Source organism: Erythrolamprus reginae, chromosome 2, assembly GCF_031021105.1.
Source record: "Erythrolamprus reginae isolate rEryReg1 chromosome 2, rEryReg1.hap1, whole genome shotgun sequence".
Taxonomy (NCBI): Eukaryota; Metazoa; Chordata; class Lepidosauria; order Squamata; family Dipsadidae; genus Erythrolamprus; species Erythrolamprus reginae.
In genome coordinates this window covers 170,463,688-170,477,591 of record NC_091951.1, presented here as the reverse complement: position 1 = coordinate 170,477,591, position 13,904 = coordinate 170,463,688, and positions in this window count along the sequence as shown.

The window sequence follows — 13,904 nt, the reverse complement described above, 5'->3', positions numbered from 1 at the left end:
TGGTGTGTGTCTTCCTGGACTAATTACCCTGTAATTACGGGCGGTTGAGACACTCCGGCAGAACAATTAGATTAAGTATACCAACCACTCATAGTATGGTTTAGCCCAATGGTGGGTTTCACTTATCTTTGCTACTGGTTCCGAACTGTGAATGCGTAAGGCACTTCTGCACATGCACAGATCGTCCACCTGGGTGAGTGGGCGGAGTCTCTCACAGCCACCGCTCCCAGTTCACCTGATCCGAGGTGAACCGGTAATCCACCTCTGGTTTAGCCTCTAGAACCCTTATCGCTTTCTCTTCTGTACACTCTTTCTAGGATCTCAGCATCTTTTTTTTTTGTAGGACATTATCAATAAATTTAAAACAATTATAAGCCATACATACAGATACAATAGGTCTGTCTCTTGGAATTGAATATAATCCATTTATTTCATAGTAAACCTTGCCAAGAAAACTGCAGGGACTTAGACAGGCAATCTTTCAGAACCAGGCACAACTGAACAGAAGAAAGACTACTTCAGCTTCAACCACAACAACCCAAGAGCACACAACAGATTTAAACTTAATATTAACCGCTCCAAACTTGACTGTAAAAAATATGACTTCAGTAACCGAGTTGTCGAAGCGTGGAACTCATTACCGGACTCCATAGTGTCATCCCCAAACCCCCAACACTTTACCCTTAGATTATCTACGGTTGACCTATCCAGATTCCTAAGAGGTCAGTAAGGGGCTAGTACAAGTGCACTAGAGTGCCTTTCGTCCCCTGTCCTATTGCTCTCCTATATCTCCTATACCTTTCTTCTATTCCTATATCTCTTCTTCTATTCTTTCATTGATATGTTCTATTACTATACCTTCTTTTCTATTATTTCTTAGATATACAATGTTCCCTCAATTTTCGCGGGGGATGCGTTCCGAGACCGGCCGCGAAAGTCGAATTTCCACGAAGTAGAGATACGGAAGTAAATACACTATTTTTGGCTATGAACAGTATCACAAGCCTTCCCTTAGCTCTTTAACCCCCTAAATTGCAATTTCACATTCCCTTAGCAACCATTTAGATTATTACTCACCCTGTTTATTTATTAAAGTTTATTAACAAAAATATTTATTAAAGGCAAACAAAAGTTTGGCAATGACATATGACGTCATCGGGTGGGAAAAACCGTGGTATAGGGAAAAAACCCATGAAGTATTTTTTAATTAATATTTTTGCAAAACCGTGGTATAGACTTTTTGCGAAGTTTGAACCCGCGAAAATCGAGGGAACACTGTATTTTACTATGAGTATCTCCTCTATAACCTTCATCATGTATTTTATTATGTGTATATAGATATATATCCACTAAAACCCTCATTGTGTATTGGGCAAAATAAAGAAAGAAAGAAGGAAAGAAAGAAAGAAAGAAAGAAAGAAAAATAAAAATAAAAATAGCACTGCAACTAGCGTGAGCTGAATGCTACTTTCTTTGGATTCCGGGAGTGGAGGAAATTGATACAATAATCTGGCTCCCTAAATAATTCAATTCAACCATGAACAAATGTTTCCTTTAATGCAGTTCAATGTCCCTTTCTAATTTCTAAGCAAATATTGTCCCTCTCGTGCCCAAAAAGGGTATGTTTCTATTTATATTTCACAGCAAAACCTAAAAGAAAAAAAGAACAGGCAATAATCCCAGATTCCTTTTTTTTCCACCAGCAATTACAAGAAAGAAGAAAAACACAATCCAGGATAAAGCATCAACAGACCCCTATCTGCTCTTCCCACCCTTCATGCCAAATCACTGACATTTAACTTTATCTTAAGGATTTCATGAGTTTTGTTTTATTCCCCTATAAACACACACATATTTAGGGAGATCGGTGAATCAACTGCCAGCACAGCAACTGACACAAACAAATGTCAAAGGGACACATATCCTTGCCGTCAGATAATATGACTGATCATGAGTCAAAGGATACATATTTTTGCGCAATGATTCAACTACTGCTGTGCAAAGTGTTTGTGAGGCTTGGTTTTCATGATGCAAACCCATCCTTCATGCAGGTTGACATCCTTCATTGATGTTGCAAAGCAATATGTGACACCATCCTTTAAGTTCTAGGCACCATATCTTCAACTTCTCAAATCGGAAATATCCAATTTGACTGATGATTAATTATGGGTTAATTATGAGTCATGGTCAACTCTTTTGAGATCCCATAGATTTTCTCCAATTTGTTCTCAGGCTGGTCCTTCAAGACTCATTGACAATAACCCTCCCCACCACCCATGTTCTGCCGGTAGAAGCCTCCTGAAAATTCAAGGGTACAAATTTCAGACACACACGTTTGAAAATTCAAAACAATGTTCTTTATTCCAAAATTCAAAATAAACAAAGCACCCTTTTTGTATTGCAAAGAGCACTCATCCCCAAACAACCGGGTAGTCTGTACAATTAACCTTAAGCAGTCATTAAGTAGTTAGCTAGCAGCTGTGAAGAAACTTCACACCCCTTCTTCTTCCAATGAAGTCACACACACACACACACACACACGTTGCTCTGATTTGTTTTCAAAGGCGTTAAATATCAACAAACAAAGTCCAGAAAGCAGCAACACAGGATTCCTGATGAACTGCGATCAGATACTCTTCCACAACGGCCAAACCCACACACTGCTATTTATAGCAGCAGCCCTAATTACTGGAGCCCCACCCAAACACAGGTGGCCTCTCTTATCTCCGGTAATATGTCCTTGCTTGGTCTCTTCTACGCATAATTCTGCACTTGCGTGGGTCCAAAGCATCTTCATCCGAATCAATGGAAGATAAGGGAGATTGACAGCCTGGGCTGTGTGCCAAGCCCCCCTCTTCCACGTCACTCCCACCTTCTTCTTCGTCCGAGGAAACTAAATTCTGAACTGACTCTGTCGGCAATAACACAGGCCTGTGACATGTTGAAGTTTCCCCTGCATCCACCTCCACATTCCCATGGGGCAGGAGCTGGGCCAGAGCCAACCACAACCGCCCATATCCACTGTAATTGAATCTATCCATCCTTTCTGCTGATTGTCTTCTTCTCTTTCCTTCCACCTTTCCCAACATTAAAACTTTCCCCAGATCTTTGCATAATGTGTCCAAAATAGGAGACTTTGATCTTGGTCATTTATATCTCAAGTCAGAATTCTGAATTGAGTTGTTCAATGGTCTTTTTGTTGTTTCAGTGAAGGAAAAGCCAGTGATAAAAAAATGTTCTTTCATTATAGTTTTCTTCCCTTCCATCTCTCTTCACTTTAATATAAAAATAATTTGTGTTCTGTCGGGCTCTCTGGTAGACTCCTCCCAAAAATTCACAGGTACAAATTTCAGACACACACACGTTTGAAAATTCAAAACAATGTTCTGTATAATGAAAATTCACTTAAACTAAGCCCTCTTTTGGTAGAGCAAAGAGCACTCGTCTCCAACCAAACTGGTAATTTGTACAAGTCCCTTATCAGTTCTGTGATACTTAGCTTGCAGCTGTGAGGCAATTCACAGTCCTTCTTCTTTCACAAAGTGAAACACACTTTGCTCTGGTTTAGTTTCAAAGCGGGGGAAAATCAGCACACAAAAGGTCAAAGTCAGTAAAGCAGTCACGAAACACAAGGATCAGATAATCCTCCACAATGGCCAAATCCACAGGCTGCTATTTATAGCAGCCTCACTAATTACCACAGCCCCACCCAACCACAGGTAGCCTCATTTTCTTTGATAATAATCACTCAGTTGTTGTTGCCTATGCATTGCTCTCCGCATGCGTGGCTGTATCATTAACTCTTGTTCTGAATCCAAGGAGGAGCTAGATAATTGATCTCCTGAGCTGACTGCCACACTCTCCTCCTCCCTGTCACTCATGTCTTCTTGGTCAGAGGAGCCGTCATCAGCAGATTCCACCGGGGGCAAAACAGGCCTGCAGCATGTGGATGTCTCCCCCACATCCACAGTCCTTGGGGCAGGAGCTGGGCCAGAGCTAACCACAACAATTTGAAGGGTGAATATCAGGCATCTATTTTATAAACCATTTATCATTTCCCATTGTGGCCTCTCCTCTTAATTCCCTCCACAGAAACCAACTTGTCTGGCCAAAGTGTTCCTGAGTTGTCCATTGCATCTAACAGGTGAACTTAGAAGTGACAGAACGATTACAGATGGTGGACAATGCTCTGGCCAGTATCGTTCTATCTCAGCACAAGCTTTTGAAGAGCATCCTGGACAATTTGAAACAAATAAATAAAATTTCTAATTCACATTTCCATATAGGCTAATCTCTTAAAAAAAAAAAACAGCTTCCCATTTCCAAGAATTTTCCCCAGTCTCAAACTAATCAAAAGTTATCTGCTGGCACAATTAGTAGCCCCCAATGTTTATTTAAGAAAATCGTATTTATCTGACTTTTCTTAACCTATTGTTACTCTATTCAGAAAATTAATTAAAGGTACTGCTAGCCATCTAGAGTCGCCCTGATAAGTGGGCAGTCAGAAGGAAGGGAAAAGAGAAGGGGAAGGGGAAGGGGAGGAAGGGAGAGAGGAAGATTGTCTGTCGGCGACTACTTCAGCTTCAACCACAACAACACAAGAGCACACAACAGATTTAAACTTAATATTAACCGCTCCAAACTTGACTGTAAAAAATATGACTCCAGTAACCGAGTGGTCGAAGTGTGGAACTCATTACCGGACTCCATAGTGTCATCCCCAAACCCCCAACACTTTGCCCTTAGATTATCTACGGTTGACCTATCCAGATTCCTAAGAGGTCAGCAAGGGGCGAGTACAAGTGCAGTAGAGTGCCTTCCGTCCCCTGTCCTATTGCTCTCCTATATCTCCTATACCTTTCTTCTATTCCTATATCTCTTCTTCTATTCTTTCATTGATATGTTCTATTCCTATATCTTCTTTTCTATTCTTTCATAGATATATTTTACTATGAGTATCTCCTCTATAACCTTCATCATGTATGTATGTATGTATATATATATATATATATATATATATATATATATATATATATATATACATATACATACACACACATATATGACGGTCTTGGTATATTCGGGTTTCTTCCCGTGTAGGATTTGGAAATTTCTGGCGACGTTTCGATGAGGTCCCACTCATCATCTTCAGGCTGGTGTTTCTGTCCTTGTTCTAAGGCGAACACTGCGAGACCTAAGCTGCCTTCCTTCTATAAATACTGGTGGCTGGGTGTGGTTTGATGGCTCAGCAATTGCCTGCTGTGTAGAAACTTCCTGGTGAGTCAGTGGGGTAACCTCTGGGGTCGTTGATGTAGCTGAAGTATGCTGATTAGTTAATGGTTGTTGATTAGGCGTGATATCCTGAGTAGTTGGAGCTTGCAGGCTACTTGATTGTCTTGCAATATGTGTTCTGAGTCTAGTTTCTGTTTTTATGGCTGGGTTACGTTTGAGGGCTGGTTTCCAGATGTCTGGTAGGCGGGAGGTATCATCCCGCTTGTTCATATTTTGGGGATGTTTTTCTATCTCGATGGCTTCCATTATTATTCTTTCGCTGTAGTGTTCTGTTTTGGAAATTAATTTAGTACTGTCAAAATCAATTTCATGTCCTGTAGTTTGGAAATGTTGGAAAAGGGAGGAGGTTTTTTCTTTTTTCCTTAATGCATTCTTATGTTCTGCAACACGTGCATTTACTCTCCTGTTAGTTTGTCCAATATATGTGGCTGGGCAGATTTTACACAGTATTTGATAAACTCCCTGGTTTTCTAGCTGGATATTGTCTTTCGGGTTTCTTAGGATGTTGGCTATTTTCTTATCTGTACCAAAGGCTGTCCTGATGTTGTGTTTGCGGAGAATTTTACTGATTTTATCTGTGGTGCCTTTGATGTAAGGGAGGAGGGCGATGCCATTGTCCTGTTCTGTGTCTTGGTTCTTGGGGGGTGTCTCTTTTTGGATTAAGTTGTTGATTGCCTCTCTTTGGAATCCATTGGAAATTAATACATTTGTGACACTGTGTAATTCAGGTTCCAGGTGGTCTTTGTCGGCTAGGCGTTTGGTTCTGGAAATGAGGGTCTTGGCTACGGAATTTATCTGTGCAGGGTGGTGGTGGGATTTTGCGTTTAAGTAGCGGTTGGTGTGTGTCTTCTTTTGGTAGACGGTATGTCCTAGGGAGCCATTGGGTTTTTTGTAGATTAGGACATCCAGGAAGGGAAGTTTGTTGTTGGTTTCTATTTCTACGGTGAATTGTATTTTGGGGTGTAGGCTGTTTAGATGTGTGAGAAAGCTGTCCAGTTTTTCTTTCCCATGTGGCCAAATTACGAAGGTATCATCTACATATCTAAGCCAGAGTTTGGGTTTGTGTTCAGATTTGTCCAAGGCGTTGGTTTCAAAATATTCCATGTATAAGTTTGCGATGACGGGTGACAGGGGTGATCCCATGGGGGCTCCTTCTATCTGTTTGTATCTTTGTCCATTGTGGATGAAGTATGTATTCATCAGGCAGTGGTTGGTCAGATCTAAATGTGCTTCGGGGGGTTGTATTTGTTTTGGATGGCTGTCAGGGCTTCTTTGATAGGCACTTGGGTGAAGAGAGATATGACATCGAAGCTTATGAGAAGGTCACTGGGTTGTAGGTTTTGTTCCTTTATGATTTCTATGAAGTGGAATGAGTTTTTACATGAGACATGATGGATTCTGCAGATACAAACTTAGATATGTAGATGATACCTTCGTAATTTGGCCACATGGGAAAGAAAAACTGGACAGCTTTCTCACACATCTAAACAGCCTACACCCCAAAATACAATTCACCGTGGAAATAGAAACCAACAACAAACTTCCCTTCCTGGATGTCCTAATCTACAAAAAACCCAATGGCTCCCTAGGACATACCTGTACCCGTGAAAATCTACGAAAACAAATATACATACTGTATATATATATATATACCCACTAAAACTCTCATTGTGTATTGGACAAAATAAAAAAAATAAAATAAGACAGGCACTGTCTAGGCCAGCATTTCTCAAATAATGGGGCGTGCCCCCTTGGGGAGGCACGGAGTGATGCCAAGAGGGGCGCGTGACTTCAGGGAACGTGCTCTTTTTTTGCCGCAGGGTGTAGGTTTTTTTTGCACCAAACAATAGCTCATAGTACAGAGTAGGAGATATGAAGTGCAGATAACAAACCCTTAAGAGACACCATGGAAAAGTATTTAACAGGGATGAAAAGAAAGGAGGAGAGAGACGGAGATAATAAGACTAACATAAGTCTCTCTCGAGATAAGACGAGGAAATATGACAAAGCATATGCAGCGCTTGGCTTCACTGTAACTACGGTGGGAGATGAGGAAAGATTAGTATGTTTCCTGTGTCTAAAAATGTTGGCAGAAGACAGCAGGAAGTGAAATAAATTAAGGAATCACTTAAATACATTATACCCCAATCACACTGATAAGCCACTTGAGTTTTTTCAGTGAAAACGTGCCAAATATTGCAAACAATCATCCCGGTGGAGAATGGGGTGTGTGCACAATATGTACTTCTTCTTGGGGGGGGCATAACAGAAAATAATTGAGAAACACTGGTTTAGGCTGCAGTGCATCTCAGCTTACTTGAACTTTTAGTCAGCTGACCTCAAGGATTGCTTTCTAAACCATCAAATTATATAAATACCTAGTTTGCTCTTAGAACATATCACTCAATATGAGTAATGTGCAATGGGGAGAAGAAAATACTACTTGTTCTCTTGCTGTTTTATTTTGCGTGTGCATCGTTCTCTGGAAATTTTAAAAGGTGACCTCAAACTACCTTTTAGACCACACAACCACTGTAGCAGCTTCTGGACACTTGGAATGCAGTTGTTCTTTCTGGAGAAACTGGATGGGGCTGGCCCCTTTGTTGAGGCTTGTCAGATGGGTAGGAAGGGAAAAGGGGTTGGTTCCACTTATCTCATTTGTGCAGCGCTTCAGCCAAGAACTTGACTTGCCATCTCATGGACTGGGTGCAATTTTTAAGTGTTTGTACAAAGCGAACTTTGGAAAGGAAACTAGTTGTGATGCATTAATGAAGTAAGTACAATGGTACCTCTATTTACAAACTTAATTCATTTCGTGACCAGGTTCTTAAGTAGAAAAATTTGAAGAAGAAGCCATTTTTCCCATAGGAATCAATGTAAAAGGAAATAATGCATGCAATTGGTGAAACCACAGGGAGGATGGAGGCCCTGTTTCCTCCCAGGAGATTCCTAGAGAGGCCCCATGGAGGCTTCTTCCCGCCTTTTCTGGCCCTGTTTCATAGAAACATAGAAACATAGGAGTCTGACGGCAGAAAAAGACCTCATGGTCCATCTAGTCTGCCCTTATACTATTTTCTGTATTTTATCTTAGGATGGATATATGTTTATCCCAGGCATGTTTAAATTCAGTTACTGTGGATTTATCTACCACATCTGCTGGAAGTTTGTTCCAAGGATCTACTACTCTTTCAGTAAAATAATATTTTCTCATGTTGCTTTTGATCTTTCCCCCAACTAACTTCAGATTGTGTCCCCTTGTTCTTGTGTTCACTTTCCTATTAAAAACACTTCCCTCCTGGACCTTATTTAACCCTTTAGTATATTTAAATGTTTCGATCATGTCCCCCCTTTTCCTTCTGTCCTCCAGTTTCCTCCCAAGAGATTCCTAGAGAGGCCCCATACAGGCTTCTTTCCACCTTTTCCGATCTTGTTTCCTCCCAGGAGATTCCTAGAGAGGCCCCACGGAGGCTTCTTCCTGCCTTTTCCAGTTACAGTTTCGGAGGCTCAGGTTTGTAAGTGGAAAATGATTCTTGAGAAGAGGCAAAAAAATCTTGAACACCCAGTTCTTATCTAGAAAATGTTGTGATTCAGCCTGAGGCTCCTCAGGGACCGGCTGGATCTCTGCCGGATCCATGCCCAGAGGAGGAGGACAGTGAACAGGAGGGGGAGGACCAGGCAGACGGGGGAGAGGAACGTCAGGAAGAGGAGGAGGGAGAGCAGCCTGAGACCCCCGGGGGGGGCTCTCCCCAGCTAGTAGCCTGGATTCATTGGATGAAGATGCACAGGCTATAATAGACATGAGGCAGCGACGAGCAGCTCAAAGACGGGGCCAATTAGAAAGGTATTTCCATCCCTGAATTGGCAACAGCTGGGTTTGGGTGTGGTTCTCCTCAGCAGGGTTGAAAAGGCAGGCCCGCCCTTACAGTCTTGTGGAGAGTTATCAATTGGGAGTCCTGTGACCTTGCTTCGATCCTCGGCGTCTCTGAACTTGGGTTGTGGCCTAGAAGGCTGAAAGACTTGGGGGAGGCGTGGGTTTTATTATCTCCAGTGTTGTTTTTGCCAGCAAGAATCCTGTTTTATTGCCTGGCCTTCGTGAAACCTCTGTGAAGCTTCATAGTGTTCCTGTCTGTAAGAACAGTTTTTGTTACCTGTGTTTGCTTTGAATTATATAAACTGCCTTTGCTTTTTACCAGTGTGTCTGGCTACTCTTTTTGGTTGGTGTTGGCGTCTGGGGGGACCCAGACAGAACAGAAAAGTTCATAAGTAGAGGCGTTCTTAGGTAGAGGTACCACTGTACACAACTTCCATCCGCATGCCACATGAATGGATTCGGGAGCCAGTGCTTTGGGAGCTGGAAAATATGGGCAAATTAGGTACACAAATAACCATTATTTGCAATGAAGAATTAGAGCCGCCATGCAGGAGTGTAGACCCCTACAAACAATAAATAGAGAGGTGCTTGTAATTGTCAGTTGAGAACCTATATTATTACATAGTTAATTCTTCCCACCCACAGTGCGGATGGCAGAGTGCTGAATTTCACATTTAGCAGGAGCAGTTCCTGTTCTTTCATTAACATTTGGCTTGAACTTCAGAAATGGTCAGAGTTGGCCTTCAGATCAATAGCGGCCAACACTGGTCCAAACCCTTGTGGTCAGTTATATGTGTCACAGCAAACCAAGGACAGTTTGAGAGTCTTCATCCAACACAGGCCAGCAGCCATTCCAGAACATGGGGATTGGCAATGATACGCAGTGGGACAGATAGCTAAGGAAGTATCGGACCAGAATATCTCTGGGACCGCCTTCTGCCGCACGAATCCCAGCCACCAGTTAGGTCTCACAGAGTTGGCCTTCTCCGGGACCCGTCAACTAAACATTGTCGTTTTGCGGGACCCAGGGGAAGAGCCTTCTCTGTGGCGGCCCCGACCCTTTGGAACCAACTCCCCCCCAGATATCAGAGTTGCCCCCACCCTCCTTGCCTTTTGTAAGCTCCTTAAAACCCACCTCTGTCGTCAGGCATGGGGGAATTGAGACTTTCCCTTCCCTCTAGGCTTATAAAATTTATGCATGGTATGTCTGTAGGTATGATTGGTTTCTTAAATTAGGGTTTTTAAATCAACTTAAATTATTGGATTTGTTTATATTGTTTTATTGTTGTTGTTAACCGCCCCGAGTCTACAGAGAGGGGCAGCATACAAATCTGATAAATAAATAAATAAACAAACAAACAAACAAATCAATCAATAAACAAATAAATCAATAAATAAAATGAAAGAGCTACCGTACAGAGGTGGGCTGCTAAGGTGGAACGGTGACGTGTGCTCGCCCCTGTGGCTCCGAATACTAGTGGAGTCCTGCGCAATTACGCTACTGCACCTGGGCAGGTAGCAAAATCACGCATGGACACGCAGGGGCGCCCTCTGCTACCGTACCTGCCTCAGGGAAGCAACTCAGGATGATGTCAGAGTAAACCACCCCACGCCTCTCACTTTTATATGCCACTTGATCATTGGATCAAATCTTTTTTTCAGAACTGCAAAGCCTGAGAACGGCACCAAGATACTGTGGCAGATCCCCGTGGGGAGAAGGTGGGGCAACCCAGCTTTCATCACACTGCCGCAGGCTTACCATTGCCATTAACCACACAACATTTCCAACAAAAATAGTCCATGGGCCTGGGAAGGATTAAAATCCATGGAAGAGTTTCAAAACAGGCTCCACCACATTCTGAAGTCCATTCGTTTATACGTTTTCTCTCTATCTCAGCAAACCAACCTATGCAGAATTTTGCTACCGAGCAGCAGATCAATTTGTCACCTAGTTTTATTTTCTTTATCTGTTCCCTAATCCTAACAACCTGTTTCAAATGAACATCTGGCTGTTGGTGTAAGATTGTTTTACACCCCCTCCCCTCTTTCTGGAGCCTTTAAAGGTGGCTGAACTCCAACTGCAAAATCTCTCACTAAGGGCCTTTTTGGCAGAAGCTGGATAGAACATGTCAGCGGTATCTGGAAACTATGTTCCTTACACCCTTCCAAAGATCTAATGGAGAAGCAGATATAACTGGACTGGCAAAGACTCTGTGTATGTGGGGATCTTATTTGTGCAGCTTTTCGATTACGTATGTTTTGAAATGCTTGAGTAGATGGCACCGGACCAGGGTATTTACGAGACCGCCTTCTGCCGCACGAATCCCAGCAACCGGTTAGGTCCCACAGAGTGGGCCTTCTCCGGGTCCCGTCAACAAAACAATGTCGCTTGGCGGGGCCCAGGGGAAAAAACTTCTCTGTGGCGGCCCCGGCCCTCTGGAACCAACTCCCCCCAGAGATTAGAATTGCCCCCACCCTCCTTGCCTTTCGTAAGCTCCTTAAAACCCACCTCTGCCATCAGGCATGGGGGAATTGAGATATTCTTTCCCCCTAGGCCTTTACAATTTATGCATGGTATGTTTGTTTGTATGGATGTTTAGTTTTATAATAAGGTTTTTTAGTTGTTTTTAGTATTGGATTTACATTATGTTTTTTATTACTGTTGTTAGCCGCCCCGAGTCTACGGAGAGGGGCGGCATACAAATCCAATAAATAAATAAATAAATAAATAATAAATAAAATGAATTAAGAAGGCAAAATGTGGACTGGACTATGCCACTATTAGATGAGGTTTAACAATCAATCCGCAAGTGTATGTGGAATTGCTCTACACACCAACAGGAAAGATAGGTTGTTAGCACACAGCAGGGCTTGTCGTAGGGACCCCAACAACTGCGATCATATCACAAGCAACTGTGTTCTTTTCGCCGACGATGTAAAACTTTTCAACACCACGGACAACACATCTACTCTCCAAAAAGACCTTGACTTTGTCTCAGATAGGTCTAACACCTGGCAACTTCAAATATCAACCAACAAATGCTCTACCCTCCACATCGGCAAAAAGAATCCAAACCTCATATATAAACTGAATAAACAAAACCTCACAGCCAACCCCCACTCAGTAAAAGACCTTGGAATACTAATATCAAATGACCTAAGTGCTAAAGCCCATTGCAACAATATCGCCAAAAAGGCTTTTAGAGTTGTTAACCTGATCCTACGTAGATTCTGCTCTGGCAATCTCTCACTACTCACCAGAGCCTACAAAACCTTTGCCAGACCCATCCTTGAATACAGCTCATCTGTCTGGAACCCATACCACATCTCAGACATCAACACCCTCGAAAACATCCAAAAATACTTCACCAGAAGAGCCCTTCACTCCTCCTCTCGAAACAGAATACCGTACGAAAATAGACTAACAATCCTGGATCTAGAATGCTTAGAACTACGACGCCTAAAACACGATCTAAGTATTGCCCACAAGATCATATGCTGCAACATCCTGCCTGTCAATGACTACTTCAGCTTCAATCGCAACAACACAAGAGCATGCAACAGATTCAAACTTAATATTAACTGTTCCAAACTTGACTGTAAAAAATATGACTTTAGCAATCGAGTTGTCGAAGCGTGGAACTCATTATCAGACTCAGTAGTGTCAACCCCTAACCCCCAACATTTCTCCCTTAGGCTATCCACGATTGACCTCTCCAGGTTCCTTAGAGGACAGTAAGGGGCGTACATAAGTGCACTAGCCTGCCTTTCGTCCTCTGTCCAATTGTCTCTCCTTATTTCATATATCATATATCTTTTCTTCCTTTCATATATCTTCTCCTCTATTTTTATATATTTTCTTCCATCCTTTTCTTTATATATAATACTACATGTCTCTTCTGTTCAATATGTATTGTGTATTGGACAAAATAAATAAATAAAAATAAATAAATGTTTACAAGTGATATTGGATGAGGAGTTGGAAAATGCAATTGTCACATTTGCAGACGGCACAAAGATGATAAGTAACAAAGAGGTGAAACCTGGTGGAAGATCTCAACAGGCTGGAGCAACACAGTCAATTCCAACAGGTAAAAATGCAGTTTTTCAGGAGGATAAGAAAAATGAAAGGCATAACTACAAAGCAGGGGAAATAGTCATCCTGAGCAGCTGAATATGAGGAAAATAGTGTGATATAGCTGCAAAAACAGCAAATGCAATCCTAAACTGCAGCCAGAATATAGTGTCCAGACCAAAAGAAGTAATAGATTCTCTCTATTTTGCATTAGTCACAAAATGCCTGCATTGGTCAGAATTCTAAATCCAGTCCTAACCAGTGCGTTTTAGGAAAAACACTGATAAGTAGGAGTCTCTATAAAATCAAGATGATAACGCAACTGGAAGAGACTTAGGTGAAAAAAATATGAAGAATGGAGGCATTGATATGGTTAGCCAGAGAAGACTTGAAGAAAGACCTTTTACAGGTAATCCTTGATTTACAACAGTTTACGTAGTGACCATTTGAAGTTATAATGGCACTAAAAAAGTTGCTTATGACCATGTTTCACACTTATAAACACTGTAGCATCTACATCAGTGGTTTTCAACCTGGTCAGGATCCCTTTGGGGGTCAAATGACCGTTTCACAGGGGTCATCTAAGACAATGGGAAAAGACAAATTTCCCATGGTGTTAGGAACTAAAGCATCTATTCCGGCGCCTTGGAACATGGTTTTACAATC